Here is a 14,725-nt window from a genome sequence, read left to right on the forward strand (position 1 = left end):
TTCGTAACCTTTTCAGCTGATCATTTTAGAATGATGTATTTATATAGGTTGAATATACTCTCAAGTGCATCTCCCTCGAGTTCTACCCTGACTCTCGTAGTTGTATCTTAGTTGAATAGTTGAATTCCTGCAAGGCAACCGAGCTCTCTCTCTCTCTCTCTCTCTCTCTCTCTCTCTGTACATTAGAAACAGGGCAGGAGATCCTCAGATATCTCCCAAGAGGGTAATTTGCATTGTAAGCATTTCGGAGGCAATGTTCAGGGCCTTCTTAACAGACTTTAGGGACTTACGCAAGTTTCTCCGTATTTTCTGAAGGATTTTGTTTGCTTTATAAGTTGAAAATAATTTGGAAAATATGAAAACGGATTCAGTGTTTATGTTAAAATAAATTATAGACCAGAATATTTTTTGTAGCCAATACGTAACGGTAAAAGGTAAATAAGTTATATTTTTTAATAGAGAATAGTGGAACTAATAGGAACATACGCGACAAGTGATGTATATATTCTTAAAATGCTTAAAACAAAATGATAAACTTTATTATATTATTAGAAAGTTACAATAACTTTACATTGTATGGGGATATCTTTCAATAGTTGCGACGAGGTTTATGTACTCAAATATTATGCCTTATATATTTTGTGTATGTTGGAAATATCAAAGCTTTAGCTATATATATATATATATATATATAATATATATATATATATATATATATATATATCTAAGTGAATGAGATGAGTAAACTAGTTTAATGAGGAATGTGAGGGGAAACAAGGAAACACTTATGGAGAGTGTCTGCAATATACTATGGTGCCGTAATCAGAAATTCTTCTTTCCCCTTGGATCAACTGTATGTGCATTATTCTTATTAATATACTTTATACCAACTAGTATATATTTTAACAATTTGAAAGTTCTATGCAATTAACAGTATTTCATCTTTCTGTAGATTTGGTCACAAGTAGGAAGTCAGGTTTGGTCGAATTTTAAAACTAGTCACCGGAAGAAGAGTTTATTCGTTGAGTAGATCATACAATACAAACCTACTAGCAGAGGCTAATCCCCGTACAGTTGTGTTGGTATAACCTGCTATTGCTATCTTACCTCACAAACAAAGGTGCCACTGACTTAGGTATAACCTGCTATTGCTATCTTACCTCACAAACAAAGGTGCCACTGACTTAAGCCACTATAAGTAATTAGTCCTTGCTGCTCCTGGAACCACACCTCAGGATGAGCAGACAATCAAAGAGGACTGGTTTAACCTTAAGAATGTATATCAGTGCGCAGGAGTTGCATAAATCAAATATTTGTCTTGAGACATGTTGCCCGCACTGCATGTAATTTAAAATCTCCTTTCTTATAGCTCTGTTAATTACGCGAAGCCATTTGACAGCACCCATAGACAGTAGTATGGAAGGTCTGGTATGATCTGTATTGCTGTTAGGATTCTTGGCATGAAACTGAAACTATAAAGAATAAAACTTTATGAATAACATTAGGACTCGGATGGCAGGATACAGTCTGAAACTGTACCTAAAGGAATGTCAAGGAAGTTTCATAATACGGTGAAGGAAATGGTCATGAATGGGACATGTCCTTCTCACAAACTATGTGAGAATAGTGTGTGATAGTGGTCGCTGGGATCCTGTGGGCAGTAGGAGAGTTGGAAAGCAGTGGTAGAATTTCACTAAGGCTTATTGCGTCACTCTGTTGATGGTAATATACAAATATTGGCTGGATCCATCACCAAATTAAGAGAATGTTTCACCTTATCTTTCGAGTATGTTCAATATTGCTTCATAAAGGTAATTTAATTACAGTTCCATATAGAACCGCATTACTCTGATAACTTAGTTAAGCTCATGTATCTAACAGTGTTCAGTTTAACACTTGAACTAAAAGTATTTTGTAACCGCAGTCTAGATAAAACATAAGCCTCTTTTTTTTATTTTTCATTTTGTTTATAATGAAATTATAACTGGCAATCAACCTTTCAATTCCCGGTTCGTTAGAAAAAGACACAGCTGCCATTTATCTTTTTATATTCCCCTTAAAGCTATTAAAAAGCATTTATTTAATAATTCGCCAAGTCAAAAAATGGTAAGACACTGGAGAACAAAGCCATTTAGTCTACAGAGACCTAAGTAATTCATTTTATGGCTTTGCAGCCGTCACCTTTTATGCTCTCAATATTTTTCGCCGTCACCAGTATGTAGAAATAATTTGATATTTTTGCCACTGGAGGGACAGTCTTAACTTGAAGGTATATATAGATATTATATATATATATATATATATATATATATATATATATATATATATATATATATCAATGTAGCACAAAGGAACACATACTTGGAGAATATCCTTAAATCCATATCCTATATATATAGTAATATATTATATATAATCTCTCTATATAATATACAATATTATCTATATATAGATCTCATCAATATCTCTATGCATAAAGAATAACAGTAATTTATTTAAAAGGAATGTTATGGAATGGAGATTTTATTCTCAAAAGTTACAAGCTTTCAAGGACTTACCTGCCCCCATCTTCTGGTAGCCGTAAAATGACCAGACACATTCTCTTGTAAAGCGCTTCAGTGGCGTGGTCGGTATGGTGTTGATGTACCACCTCGGTAGCCGCGAGTTCGATTCTCGGACATTCCACTGAGATGTGAGAGATGTGTATTTCTGGTCTAGAATGTTCACCTTCGACGTGGTTCGGAAGTCACTTAAAGCCGTTGGTCCCGTCGCTGAATAACCACTGGTTCCATGCAACGTAAAAACACCATACAAACAAACAAACATACGTTCTCTTGTAGTTATGTGCATCTGAAGATGGGAATTAAAGCCCTTGTTGATCCGATTCCGTGTGATTGCTCTGGTAAATCTTTTAACCTGAATCTCCCTTCATGCCCTTGATTTTCTCTGCCAGTGGCTTCTTCCAGGGGCGCGCTCTCCACATTGTCTCGTATGTTTTTGTTTCCCTCTTGTTCATTGTTTCGTATATGATTTTCCATGATACACCATCCTCAGAACATAAATGATGGCAGTACCATTTCTCAGTCACTATTCTGGTTGAGTCAGAGACACCATTCTCTCATCTCTCTCTCTCTCTCTCTCTCTCTCTCTCTCTCTCTCTCTCTCTCTCTCTCTCTCTCTCTATATAATATAATATATATATATATATATATATATATATATATATATATATATTATATATATATTACACATACACACACACACATATTATAAATATATTTATATATATTATATATATATATATATATATATAATATATATATATATATATGTATGATATGTGTTTGTTGTAAACGTTAGTGTAGACTACGAAAAAATTCCGTCATTGCTTCCGTAACTTAGTTTGCTGTTTGTCTGAAACCTGACAGAAAATTATACATAAATACAGTGAACGAGACAAAACATGCCATTATGGACCTTAAGACTTAATGCATCCGAGTGCAACCGAATCCACAATAATGATATGAAAAGTGGCACTGCCTTTTTTGATGTGTCAGATTGAGCTGATTATAGTAAACGTTCCTAATTTTCCATCTGGCATTTATTAGCTGCCAGCTGCAACTCATTTTTATATTTTATTCGAAAATCGGTATTTTACAATTTTATCTGTTACAGTCCCTAGGAGATATTCTTTCCTATGTCACAGAATTGCAAACGTTTGTATAGGGAACTGTGTTTATATATGAAATTGATATTGACCTTGCCGGGAACTAAAGGAAAATTGCCAAATACATTGAATATGCATGTGCAGAATTCCATTCAAAACAGTGTGTGGGAGAAGCCTCATGAATAGATAGGCTTAGAGTAGGTAAGGACATCAGTAGGGTGACCGGTGTTGCTGTTACTGTAATATTTAGGGAAATGATTATGTGATTATATTAGAAAGGTAGAGATATAAATAAGCCGTCGAGTGACTCTCTCTCTCTCTCTCTCTCTCTCTCACTCTCTCTCTCTCTCTCTCTCTCTATATACCTATATTATATTATATTAATAATTATCAATATATTATTAAATTCCTCTATATATATATATAAATATATTATATATATATATATAATATTTATTATTATAATAAGGAATTATTAATATATAATATAATATTTATATTAATATATAAATTATATTATATATATATTATATATATATATATATATATATATATATATATGTATATATAACCCATTGACCAAAACTAAACAAGTGGCAGCTCTTACCTTTCAGTTGCTGGCCGTCTCTCTCTGCAAACGTTATCAAACTAGGGTAATGAATTCACGTAAATACAAAAATATGCTATTTATTTCCCAAACTAGATGAACATAAAATGGAGCAAAGTTACTAAAAAATGTCATATTGAGAACTAAGTCTGACCCACCATAAGAATTGTAAATTTTCATTCTATTATCCTGAATTAGACTAAGTAATCATCCCCAAACTGCCAAATTGTCAACCACTACATTTCAATAGTCAAGTCTTTAGAGAATCCCGTCTCTAGAATAATGACATGGGACCCATCTCTTCGATGGGTTTCTTCCAACACCTCGTGTTCTCTGAACCGTCTTTAACCTAGTCTCAGGTGTGTGGCTTTCCTCACTAAGTATCGGGCTATTAGACTCAACATTACACGCACAAATGCACGTAGTTATCAGCCACACCTTAAAAGTCCCATAGCAACTGGTTGTACAGGCCTCGGCCTCACAAAAGCATACTCAACAATTCCTTCTTCGAGGAAGGCTGTCGCTAGGTTCTTTCTGTCTCCAACAAGCCAAGAATGATGCATCACAATTCACCGACACATTTACTTTCTTCTTTAGTATATATATATATTATAATATATATATATTTATATAGTATATATTATATATATATATATATATATATATATATATATATATATATAGTTGAAAAACTGAGTTACTCTTCTGTTTTCTTTTGCGTCATCATTTTCATTTTATGACCGTCAACTTCTTAGCTGGAACAAATATCATAAATTATATACATTCCGCTTCTGAAATCTTATTTGAGAGAATTTCCATTTACTAATCCTCTTATCTCCTGGAATTTTTGTTTCATTTGTTTTCTGTAATTAGTTCTGAAAGTGCAATGTTGGAAACGTATTGCTAAAATTAATGACGATTAAAGTCGAAATCTCATTAACGTTTCCATGAGAAAGTAATTAACGCGATCATCACTGATTGTCGCAATGACTATTTGTTCCACTTTGAAGGCTCTGTCGATATGAACTGATGTCTGATGATGTCAGTATGCAGCTGACGTTCCAAACGCTCTCTCTTCTCTCCTCTCTCTCACTTCTCTCTCCTCATCGTCTCCTCGTCTCTCTCTCTCATCTCCTCTCTCTCTCTCTCTCTTCTCCTCTCTCTCTCTGCTCTCCTCTCTCTCTCGGTCGTCTCGTCTCTCTCTCTTCTCTCTCTTCTCTAGCCTAAACATTTTTATGATTACATAAAAGTTCAGCCTATGATATCTTTTGTTTATAAGTTTTTCCAAAGTAAATGCATGTCTGCCTCCATACACACACACTCACACACACGTATGTATATGCATATATATATATATATATATATAATATATATATATATATATATGTGTGTGTGTGTGTGTGTGTGTGGGTGTGTATACGTATATTATATATTATAATATCTAACTCTCATCTATCTATATATATATATTATGTGTGTGTTGTGTGTGTTACGTCTATCTAGTATCTCTAGACATATATATATATTATATTATCTAGTATCTTTATATATTATATATCTATATAAATACTCGTTTTTTCTTTTCGAGCTGCAAATGATAAAATGTTTTCCATATCCTCCTTCATAATATTGACACAGAGATTCCTGCTATATTCTAGTATCACAGCGGTGAAGATTGCAGTGCAGTAAACCCTGGATTACGGAAGTTTAACACGTCCTACTTCAATTATTACATAGGATACGACTCATTTTGTTAGCATGTGACTCCTAAAGTCCTGAAAGGGTTGAGTGTGGAAGTAACAATTTTTTTAGTTCTGTGTGTTTTTTTTAGCATTATTTACATTTTTATGTACAGATATATGAATAAGAAAAATCTCTTATATTACGGCTTCATGGATAGTTTTATTCATGCATGACAAGTATTTTCATTGATATGTTATTGATTGCTTAATTTCATCTCACCGAAAGTGTGCCTTGGATGTTCTTATAAGTAGTTCAACTCATAGTCTCTTTGTCTTGGTGTCAGAAGTATCTTCTATTGTTATTTTCAAGCAAGCACTGCCCTCGTGACATTGCAAGCCAACTGCTGTATTTTGTACTTGCCACACTATATAAAATGGGATAGTCGGTGAGGTTTGGCCTCCTCTTAAACCAAATAGAAAGTCATGTTTTACTTAGGTGAGGAACACATCTGTTCACATGCGCTGTGCAAACATTCTGAGACTTTTTAATTTTAATGTGTATTTTTGTTTTCTTCCCTAACCATCATTTGTTTTTACGAACAAGTTAAAATTTTTGGGAAATATAATTTTAATTATATATTCCTAGTGCTAATAAAGTGAATTTCCTTCAATGTTATTTCAATAAAAGGTGTTCACATTGTGAGCAATAATAGTGAGAATAGCAATAAAATGAATTTATTTGTCACTTGTCTATAAGAATACACTACAGTTTGAGGACAATATGGACGTTGCATTGTAAACAAATGATTGTAAATTGTGATCAGCCGTAGCTTTATCAGAACAGCTAATCCTTCCAAATGTATCATTATATATCACGCTGCCTCCTGAATCCCCATGATGATGGAATGACGAGGTGGCAAATGCATCCCGAGCGAGTTTTCGGTACTGGAGTTTAATTAATGAAATTTAGCGCGTACATTCAGTTCTAGCCTTGAAATTGGATCGGGGATGGATGTCGTATATTTACAGTACTGGAGCTTTAACCTTGTTTTTTCTTTTTAGCATCTGTATCTTTTAGTATTTATTTTAAGAGAGAGAGAGAGAGAGAGAGAGGAGAGAGAGCGAGAGAGACGACGAGATTTTGAGAGAGAGAGTGGGAAGGAGAGAAGAGAGGTTTTATTTTTTATAATTTTGATTGGCAATAGTTTCATTTAGTGGTTTAATGTCGTCGTAGTTCTGCACTGGCATTCCCATTTATACCAAAGTATTAGTGAGACAGCCGTTTTCAATTCTCATTCTCAAAAGAAAAGTTATATATAGCTTTTTGTTGACCGAGGAACAACTTATATCGGTGTATACTCATAACATTTGCTTTAAACTAAAATTGTTGGTCTTCTTTTATGGCATTTTTTCTTTTTTAATAAAGGTTAATTACAGCCCCCCCCCCCTCTCCTCTCCCCCCCCCCCCCCCTCCCCCCTCTCTCCTCTCTCTCTCTCTCCTCCTCTCTCTATCTCTCTCTCTCTTCTCCTCGTCTCTCTCTCTCTCTCTCTCTCTCTCTCTTCGACGATAAGCAGTGATAATGATAATAACAGGAAGCCTATCCTTTGAACTAAATTTCCTGGATAACGGAATGGGAGCCCTAAAATTTATATGATCTTCATCAGCGTTATGTCTTTCCAGCGCTTTATCAGGCACAAATCTCCATTTACCTCCGGCCTCCCTTCTCATAGTTCTTATCTTAGTAGGTTTGTGTTTTCCAGCTCTTCTGGCGCCCTCAGGAACCGCCCTGATAAAATCACGAATACTATTCCAAATCATGCCCATCTCCCTTTCATCGTTATCTCATCTGCATATGGGACATCCGCAGTTACCCTGATGGTATCATTTAATAATGCATCTTGCGATCTAACTTCTAATATTCATCTTAAAGCTTTATTCCTAAATGCACGAAATCATTTAGAAATAGACTCATTGTAATACCTGTATATATATTGTATATATATACACATTTATATATTTATATACGCACGTACTACAGACATACATACAACAATAAACATTCGCCTCTGACCACACACACACACACACATATTACATACAACACTAAACAGTCGACTCTGACCACATTATACGTTGAAAGCACCGCTTCTCGTCCGATCAGCGAAGTTAAGCAACGTTGGGTCCGGTCAGTACTTGGATGGGTGACCGCCTGGGAACACCATATGCTGTTGGCATCTGAATATATACTATATATGTATGTATATATAATGTAAACATGTGTGTGTGTGTATATATATATATATATATATATATATATATATATATATATGTATTATATACATATATATACATGATATGTAAGTAAACAATTCTATACATATTCTGTTTTCCTATTACTCTCGGCCTATGTTTAAAACTGTAAGCGAAGGGCTAAGGTTATATGCGTGATACTGTACGCGCTTCTCCAAACAGGTGGGGAATAAGTTTTATGGCGCGAGGTTTACCCTGCAACCATTTACCTAATAGTGCTGGTGATATCCCCACATATAAAGGCAATAAGCTAATGGGTGTTATGAGAATAAGACTGATATCGTCTGTTACTTCTCCAATCGTTGGATAAATAAGTCATGTGTTACGTTTTATTTGCAAGTCGTTTAATAGATTATTTGATGTCGTGTGTTAGCGTGTGATTCCTCCCACTCCCATACTGAAGGGTTGAATGACGAAGTGTTCCTTTTTGGGGGATTCTACCAACCATATGATATTAAACGTGTGTAATGTTGACAGTTCTAGTAATAATTATTATCATGAGAGCTAGTTATATGTTGTGCCTTCGACATTTTGTATGTGCTGGTCAGAAGGTGCATATCATCTATAATAATACACTCCTCAGGTAGTGTATAGTATATATAAATAATTCATAGTAGTATTTAAACTTGAATTATACATATATATATATATATATATATTATAATATATATATATATATATACATATATATACATATATTTTGTTTAATGCCAGCACATGATTTCATCCTAAAGCAGACGTTGCAAAGAGGGTTTCCAGAGCTTCTTAAGAGGTAAACCACAGCAGTTTTCTAAGCAATTATGAGAACACCACAATAATGTTGGAAGCTGTAATTAGTCTAATTAGTGAGATTTATTTTGAGTCTCGCCTAGCAATATTCACAAATATAAAGCATGTACTAATCAGATATTATATGGAGTTTATTAACATATCCTAGACATGCTCATTTTGTCGCTTTTTATAAGAAATATCTTAGTTTGAAATTCCTCATCCCTTTATTTTTTCACAAATGCGTATATACAGTTGAAGTGTATATCTCTTAATTAAGATGATACATAATAATTGAAACTCTGAATTGGTTTCATTATTCAGTAATAAACTAGGCAAACTAATAAATTTGAAAGCTGCTCAAGACCTGCCGCACAACCTCAAATACTGACGAGAAATGCGTTAAGGAACCAATAACAGCATCGATATAACTTTCATGTAGAACACTTGCAGACAAATCCAAAAATCCCTTGCGACCCCTAATGTTTATTCATAAAACGTTTATTAGACAAAGTTATCTATAAAAAAAAGAGAGAAAAAAATAGCCCTTTGAAACTAATAATATCGTTGAAAATCAATTGATTTAATTTCGTAACTTTTGACAATGAATTGTTTTCATAAATAAACGCAAAATTCACTGAAGAAACGATTCACGTTCAGATATGATAGATTCTTTTGAACTTTTGCATAATACATCTTGTATAGTGCTAATGTTTGTTTTTTAAAAAACAGCTGGTTATTGTAGCTGTTCGAACCTTATTCTGGCTAGAAAAGCATATGGACAAGAACGTTGGGTTTGGCCCCAGTGTTGTTTTCTGTTGCACCTTGTCACGAATTTTACTGGAGCTGCTATTTCTTTTTCCATTTCTCCTTCAGAAGGAAAGGGAAGATTATTAAGTCGAATCATTTCTTAAAGTCCTTTGTACAGACATATAAGCTGCTACTTTCTTCGTTAATGATTCATTGCTCTTTCATTTAAGGCCAATTAAGGTGTTATTACCCTTTTATAATCAGGTCTTCTGGTATATAAAGTGTCAGGTTACGAGAGAAGTCAAATTTTATGAAGTTCATGAAATGTGCTGGAATATTACAATTCGAAAAAATTTCGTCACTAAACGGAGCTGTGTCTGTGTGTCTGGCGCATGGGACAATTTTCTACTGAATTTCTTGGAATTCAAAACCAATGTTGTGTTTTTTTAATACTGTTTAAAAAAAAGTCTTCATTTTAAAAATAACCGTCTTGCCAGTCACAGCCCCACCCCTCCATTTATAACCCTACTTGGTAAGGGGCCCCAAACTCCCCTTTTCCCCTACCATTCTCCCCCTTCCTTCCCCGATTGACACATGGCCCTAATCACGAACTGAAGATATTGATATGCCACAGCATTTTCACATTTAGCCATTCACATCGCTCTGATCTAATTAATCAATAATGATATGACGCGGTGATTCCTAATTTGTTACTTGATATTAATTAATAATGTCAAGATAGCCAGTCATTTACGATATGACACTGGCACTTCCTGATTGGTTTCTTGATATTAATGAATAACGTCACTCACGTCCGTCCGTCCGTTCGATTGCAGTTGCCGTCTGTCGCTTGCGCCTTATCTCGCCAAGTGTTATTTTCTTTCACTGATATAACCAATACATTTTTTGTTTAGCAATGTCAATTATTTCAGTGATTGGAGGCGGCATATAACTAAAACACTTTATAATAAAAAAAAATTAGGTATTTCAGTGAATCGAAGTGTTATAAAGCAGCAGACAATTTTAGTGAGATTAGCCACATGAGCTTTTGAAGTCTGATAACTTCATTGATAATATGATTATATGTCACTACGAACAAAATCTTAGCTTTATTTTTCCAGGAAAATTAAAAGGAATGAAATCAAACGCTTTGATTTGACTTATTATACATTGGCCTATATTCAGTAGATTGTTTACTATAACCATACAGTATCATCTAAATTAATTACAACTTGATAAAAGCACTGTAGTGTTTGAAAAAAAAAAAATATATGCTTAATGCTACCATGTCTTTTAATGTATAATTTACTTATGGATCTTTTTGTCTAGTAAAATATACCAAAGTAAAAAACAACTAATTGATTAATTAATAAGCAAATGAGCAATTACCAAGGCCAGTAAACAAGATATAATTAATATCTACATGATCCGCCTGACCTTCAGAATAACACACCTCATCAGGCTTATTCGGCCACGGATGGTCGCATAGGCGGTCCTTCCATAATAAACACTTGGCCCTCAAGCCTTTGTCCTTGTGTAAATGCGCACAGTTCATCTCGTATAGATCCTCCTCTTCACATTCAGTAAATGTCAGTGTATCCAAAAATTTAAGGAGTGATGAGGATACTCAGCGAGTGGTTTGTATTACTTTATCACAAATACACACAAATACACAACACTCACACTATATATATATATATATATATATATATATATATATATATATATATATATATATATATATATATATATATATATATATACATATATATATATATTGCTAACTTAAGCCGACACCGGTCAGGATCTACAACTGTGTATCATTTCTTCCCTGGGGTGTTTGATATATAAAATCACGCGTAAGAGTAGTTGTAAGCATAGATATATGTGGAAATCGGAGACAGATAAGTGGTGTTATAACCAGGGCTTCAATGAAGACCATCTTTATTTTTGTTGAGACTAGTTTTGGAGGTTTACATTCCACTGTCTTTGGAATAGGCTTTCGCTCATCCGCAGAGATACCAAGTTATTCGATCGCGTTGGTCTCACCTGAGGTATTGAGGAAAAAAACATGTGAGTAACCACAGCTCTGTTAAAATGTATACCATCATATGATTAAGAGTTGGAGATCCTACTAATTGTAGTAGGGTGAAATGATGCAGAATATACTCTGCATCGAATGTTTTTGTAGCAATGATAAGGTATATGTACTCTCTCTCTCTCTCTCAAAGTGAGAAAGATCACGCCCAATTTTCCTGTGGATAAAAACGGTTTTTTAATGCCAAATTTAAATTCATGGTAATCACGGTAAAAGACATTATTAGTCGGACTTAATAAACCTTCAAATATTATTTTAATTCAATTGACTTCGCACAAACGTTTTATACATTTGCTCAAGTGATTATATTTTCGTAGATTTCAGACGACGATAAAAGCATAATTGCCTATGGTGAAATTTATAGTTAAAGCTATTAGCATAATTTACATTTGTTTATCGTGTTCTGCGATAATGATATGAGACCTAAATGAATTTTTGTATATTTTATAGCTATGGTATAGGCAGTTTTTCTTTAACTTGATTTTGCTTTTCACTGTTTGGTAGACGAATATGGATTGAAGATATTTTGTAAGTGGTTGCCACTGTCAGTTATGTATGTGATCATATAAATGAGGAACGAAAGAATAGACTATAATTTTTGCATTCTGATTTTTGTATTCTGATATTTTTATTGAAATCTGCAATATATTAACTGTTGTTGCATTTGCTGAGTTGTTGGATCCGTAACCTACCTTACATATGGAAGGTTCTTTTTAGGTTAATTTACTCACTACGGTCATATGTAACTAATTATTATAATTAATAATAATCGGGTTCGCTGTAGTTTTATTTGAAATTCGTGTGTTTTTTATATATAATGTAGATAATTTCATTTAATTATCATGAAAATCTCGGATTCTCATTAATGTGCTTTTGAACAAATTGATTTGCGTTCACGTTTCTTCTTGCAAAACAAACTCAATTACAATACTAGACAATACTAGAAAATTAGACAAACCATTTTTGTTATTTGTAGAAAGGGGAATCCTATTTTTCCGCATGGTTAATCAGTGCCATTAATCACTGTGTAGAAAAAAAAGATCCGTTATCGGGATTCTGCAGAGCATCGCATTCAATAAGCGAGCAGCTGAGCACTGGCCGACTATTCCTGTTCCATATTGATGTTTGGATAATGGCTGATGAATTCTGGTAAATCACCGAGTTATTTTGAGGTCACGTTTGACGTCATTTTCTTAAAGCAGCTGATTTTTCTTCGGATTTTTGCATTTGCCAATTCCAGACGCTCGCTGCCGACAAGAGAATTTTATAGAGAATGTCTTGTGGTCAGAAATCCTACGACTTCGAATATCATGTACTTTAAATATTTGGTATTTCCAGTAGGCTGGATTAGATGGGGTCTGAAATATTGCACTCTCTGCATGATGAATAAAAAAGAATTGTTCTTAGATTATCGACTGTCACTTTTAAAGATCATGAAAATTCGGCATTTTCTTCCAATAGAATTAAAATGAATAACTTACATCCAAAATATCATGAAGTAGAGGTAGGGTTGTCACTGCCCATAATAATAACTCTATTCAGAGAGAGAGAGAGAGAGAGAGAGAGAGAGAGAGAGAGAGAGAGAGAGAGAGAGAGAGAGAGAGAGAGAGAGAGAGAGAGAGAGAGAGAGAGAGAGAGTTCCAATTCACTCAGAGTCCCTCATATGATGACATTTCGAGGTATTCAAATTGCTTCATCGCGTGAACCCCCTTGATGGGTTTATTAATGGAAATTAGGAGCTATACTCCTGCAGTCTTGAGAAGAGGATAGAAACAGATAAACGAAGTCTCGTTATTTTTCAGTGAGTTTTATTCGGTTTATATTAGTACAATTCTGCAACTGCTCAAATTATGAAGATCTTACAATGGATCTATAATTTGAGAGAGAGAGAGAGAGAGAGAGAGAGAGAGAGAGAGAGAGAGAGAGAGAGAGAGAGAATAACATTTTGTCGTATAAGCATGTAAACATTGCGCGTTAATGAACGTATGTTTAATGTTAAGAAATTCTAGCATACTGCTTTATACTAATATTTAAATAAGATTCTTTTATAATATACTCAACATTTATAATTCATCTAAAATACTCTCTCTCTCTCTCTCTCTCTCTCTCTCTCTCTCTCTCTCTCTCCTCTCTCGTCTCTCTCCTCTCTCTGTCCCTCTTCTCCACCCCTCCCTTCCACCTCTCTCCCCCCGCCCTCTCCCTCTCCCCCTTCCCCCTCTCTCTCTCTCCTCTCTTCCCCCCTCCTCTCTCTCCTCTCTCCTCTCCTTCTTCTCTCCTCTTTGCTCGTTTGCACACACACACACACACACACACACACACCACACACACACACACAAGAAAGGTAAACGTGTTTAAACTGATACTCATATTCAACTTGCAACTTAGATTTTGTGGTACTTGAAGTTGGCAATTTCGTAACTTTTTTTACCCTCTTTTTTTTTATATATATATATATTTTTTCATGGGATTTAACATCCTTATATTGTAGATGCTCATATATATATATATATATATATATATATATATATATATATATATATATATATATATATATATATATATATATATATATATATATATATATATATATATATATATATATATATATATATACATATGTTTATATAAGAGAGATTTACAACAGATTGTAACCCTTCTCAGGATTTTGTAGGATTAGGATGCCATCCCCTACCCCTCAGGTTAAGATGTTAGCGCATGCTCTTATGGTCTCATGAAAACTATCAGAAACTAGGAGGCTAGCTGATGTCCTTCTGGTTCTAATACTCTAGCCCATGCTATGCCGAATTTGGTGAAGGCTTTTCAGTGAGGCTGGTAAGTCTCC

General features: G+C 34.2%; 1 pseudogene; it reads left to right on the forward strand.

Annotated features, from left to right (window-relative positions):
* The first annotated feature begins 8,070 nt into the window (after positions 1-8,070).
* LOC135218677 (5S ribosomal RNA) lies at positions 8,071-8,191 on the forward strand (annotated as a pseudogene).
* Positions 8,192-14,725: the final 6,534 nt, after the last annotated feature.

This window comes from Macrobrachium nipponense, chromosome 9, assembly GCF_015104395.2.
Source record: "Macrobrachium nipponense isolate FS-2020 chromosome 9, ASM1510439v2, whole genome shotgun sequence".
In the NCBI taxonomy this organism is placed as follows: Eukaryota; Metazoa; Arthropoda; class Malacostraca; order Decapoda; family Palaemonidae; genus Macrobrachium; species Macrobrachium nipponense.